The sequence below is a fragment of the Myotis lucifugus genome, unplaced genomic scaffold (assembly GCF_000147115.1).
Source record: "Myotis lucifugus unplaced genomic scaffold, Myoluc2.0 scaffold_56, whole genome shotgun sequence".
Lineage (NCBI taxonomy): Eukaryota > Metazoa > Chordata > Mammalia > Chiroptera > Vespertilionidae > Myotis > Myotis lucifugus.
Genome location: NW_005871104.1, coordinates 1,721 through 5,358, shown reverse-complemented (window position 1 = coordinate 5,358; position 3,638 = coordinate 1,721). Strand labels below are relative to the sequence as shown.

The 3,638-nt window shown below is 44.4% G+C and overlaps 1 non-coding gene across 1 annotated transcript; it reads right to left on the bottom strand.

Annotated features, from left to right (window-relative positions):
* Positions 1 to 2,914: 2,914 nt before the first annotated feature.
* Positions 2,915 to 3,021, bottom strand: LOC111826135. The gene has a single exon (XR_002829385.1). It is a non-coding gene; the product is annotated as a U6 spliceosomal RNA (small nuclear RNA).
* Positions 3,022 to 3,638: the final 617 nt, after the last annotated feature.

Genomic DNA, 3,638 nt, shown 5'->3' with positions numbered 1-3,638 from the left:
GCTCAGAGGAAGGCTCTGGGGAGGATTATGGATAGCAGGTGATAGTCAACTTGAGTCTAAAGGTGAGCAGAAAGAAGATCTCCAAGCAGACAAGGAGGGAGGAAGGAGAAAGAAGAACGTGGACAAAGGCATGGTGCATGGTTGGATTTGGGGAACTGGAAATAGATGGGTGAGAACAGAGGAGGAAGAATGAGGGGCTGGAGAGTCCAAGGCAGGGGCCCATCATCAAGGAACCTGAATGTCACACTGTGGTTTGGACTTTTCTTTGAAGTGATTATGAGCCATCAAAGGAGTATAGGCAGGACAGCGGCTGGATTTTAAGAAAAGTATTGAACTCATTAAAACAACCATTCTGTGATTTGCATTTGTTCATTTATGTATGTGTCTATGAATGCAGATATCTATCTATCTATCTATCTATCTATCATCTATCGACAAATATGAAGCTGATTCCAGTTGTTCCAGCCCAGATTGTTGGCATCTGGACTCAACAAAGTAAGGTTTAAGGCAGAGACAGAGCACTAAGAGGCTACAGCCCTCTAGTGATTAGGAGTCTTCAGGCAGATAGAGACATAAACTGGATTCCCAGGTTGTCACTTACCAGTTTATGGCCTAGGACAAATTACTTCATTTCTGACTCTCCTTATCAGCAACATGGGAATAGAAGTCCCTACTAGAAAGATTCCTATGTGAATTAAATGGGATCATGCAGTAATTTACTCAGCAAAGTGAGTGTTTTATGGTAAGTGTTCAATAAATATTAGCTGTTATTTTCATGGCCTATGAACTTCAAACCTATATATGCTCGCCTACTTAGTTCCTCTCTGGTTTGGCTGCACATTGGAATCAGCTGGTCCCAGTTTTCAAAAACACTCATACCCTGGTCCCGCCCCCAGGGAGTATGACGGATTTGGTCAGAGGTACGGCCTGGGTGTTTTCATAAACCCCAAGGTGATTCTAATGTGCAATGAAGGTTGATTGTTATCGGTTCTCCAAGTGCTAGACCCTGAACCAGGAACATTAGCATCACCTGGGAATTAGTTAAAAAGGCAAAATTTCCCTGATCCGCCGAATCAGAAACTCCGGGTGAGTCAGCAATCTGCGTTTTAACAAGCTCCCCTGGTGATTCTAATGACACTCAAGTTTCATAGGTACTGACCTAGGAGTAGCAATTCAAGGTGGTCATTTCAGATGTCGGAGTCTCCCATCTGAACCAATAGATATCTCAGATCCTTCCCACTCACCTCCTCCACGTGCCCCAGCCTGCTCTCTCTCTCTCTCTCTCTCTCTCTCTCTCTCTCTCTCTCTCTCTCTCTCTCTGCCTTCAGGGGAGAAGGGTTAGATTTAGAGTTGAGATTTCTTGTTCTTTGGATTACTTAATTTTATATATGTTCTTTTTCTTTTTTAAGGTACTCTTCCATTCTCCCAACAAAATGTAGGTGCCAGATACTGGTTATTTAGAGCTGAATAAGAAAGACACAGCTTCTAATCCCATGGAATGCCCAGTGTGATATTGTGATTTATAATAACCACAGGGTGTCCCCCCAAAATGTACACACAATTTAACAGCTGATAGCTCAATTAATGTTTCATTCTTTTCAGATTTAAACCATTGGAATTAATAATTGTTCAAAGTGTGTGTATATTTTTGGAGGACACCCTGTACATGTTTGGTTTTCGTCCGCATTTCTGGCACACAGCTCCTAAAACCCTTACATTTCCTGTGATGAAAACGATCAAGGTGTTTTTGTTATGTAAATGAGCGACCTTTGAAAAGCACCTAAGGCCAGGGGCTGATTGGCAGGAGAAACCACCTGGATTAGAGGCTGGACTTTTCAGGCCCACCTCCTCCCTGACCTCCGTGGAGGAGAAGGTGGGAGAGACTGAGCTCCTTCACCAATGGGCCAGTGATTTCATCCTTCACGCCTGTTGCGAAGCCTCCATAAAAACCCCACGGACGCGTTTCAGAGAGCTTCCGGGTCAGTGATCATGTGGACATTCGGGGACTGTTAGGTGCCCAGAGAGCATGGACACTGCACCCTGCCACCTGGCTGTTCTGAGCTCTAGCCTTTCATAACGAACCCGTGACCTAGTAAGTGAAATGTTTCTTTGAGTTTTGTGAGCTGCTCTAGCAAATTAACTGAGTTTAAGGAGGAGGTTGTTGGAACCTCTAATCTTAGCTGGACAGTCAGAAAACCTGGGCTTGCAACTGGCATCTGAAGTGGGGACACGGGGTGGGCCCTGATGTGGGACTGAGCCCTTAGCCTGTGGAATCCGATGCTACCCCTGGGTGCATAGTGACAAACTGAGTTGAACTGTAGAATGCCAGGCCGGCGTGGAAGTGCTTGGTGTGAGACAGAACCCTCCCTCCCCTCCCCCCACCTCTCTTCCCCAACATTGGTACTGCAGCCAAGAATTTTATCAGTGTTAAAGGAAAGAAAGCAGCTCACTGGGCCTGTCCTGGGCAGACATGTGAAGGGTGACTTTTTGGTGACCCTCCTTTTGCCCGTTTCACATCCTCCACTTCCTGTCATCTGATTTGCTCTGCTCTCCTCTGCTCATGTGAAAACCTGCTCTCAGGTTTGGATCTGACCTCAATCATTTGTAATTTAGTCTGCGTGTCAGTCATGAGAGCTGACCAGATGGTATGCACCTGAGGAAAGAGACTGTGTCTGTATTTCTTTGTATCAACACGCTTCTCCCAGTTCAGATTCCTGCTGTAGCATGCCACTTGCGTTTCTAAGTGGCATCGTGCTGAAACGTACAACTTGCTGGGTAACCTGGGGCAAGTCGGGGCACTTCTTGGCATCTCAGTTTTCTTATCTATAAAATGGGCTTAATGATTTTTTTATAAATTTTAAATTGTTTACTATAGTATTTTTTTTATATAAAGAAAAAAGTACAAGTCAGTACAGAAAAACACGGGCGCTTCACGAATTTGCATTTCATCCTTGCACGGGGACCATGCTAATCTCTGTATCATTCCAATTTTAGTACATATATGTGCCTCCCAACAAGCACTGGGCTTGATTTTTAACCTCATACCATTGTAAATACTATAAGAGTCTCTGAAAAGGGCTCAGGTCAGCACCCCGCCTGGAATACAGAGGGCGCTCGTGAGTGGTTCTCGTTAATGATTGTTATTAACCTTCATTTCGTGCTATGGAAGGATAGGCTTTATCCTTCGAGCTGTTGGGAAGCTTTTGGGGCAGTCTTTTCTCCCACGCTGACGGCCTCCTTTCCAAGCAGCCTGCCTGCAACTTACCTCTAGAAAGACCCCACATGAGCTCTTACGCTTTCCCGTGGTCTCCCCAACACTGCTTTGAGGACTTCCTAAATCTTCTCTTCAGGACGTTTAATACCTTGCAAAAGCCTCAGCCTATTTTAATTGAATTATTTCATTCCGTGTCAGGCTTAAAGAGCACCCTACAGGCTTTCAGCTCTGACTGAATGCATTCAAAAAAATCAAATGGTTTAGATTATGGCCTAATCCTCGAGGGAGATATAAATAGAATCCCTTCTGCTCTCCTTTCATTTTCTTATGTTAGTTAAAAAACACTTATAGCATCTGCTTTTTCTTTTCCTCCCTGAATGCTCATTAGTTGCCTTAGTAGGAAAGAGAATAAAACTCAGACTAT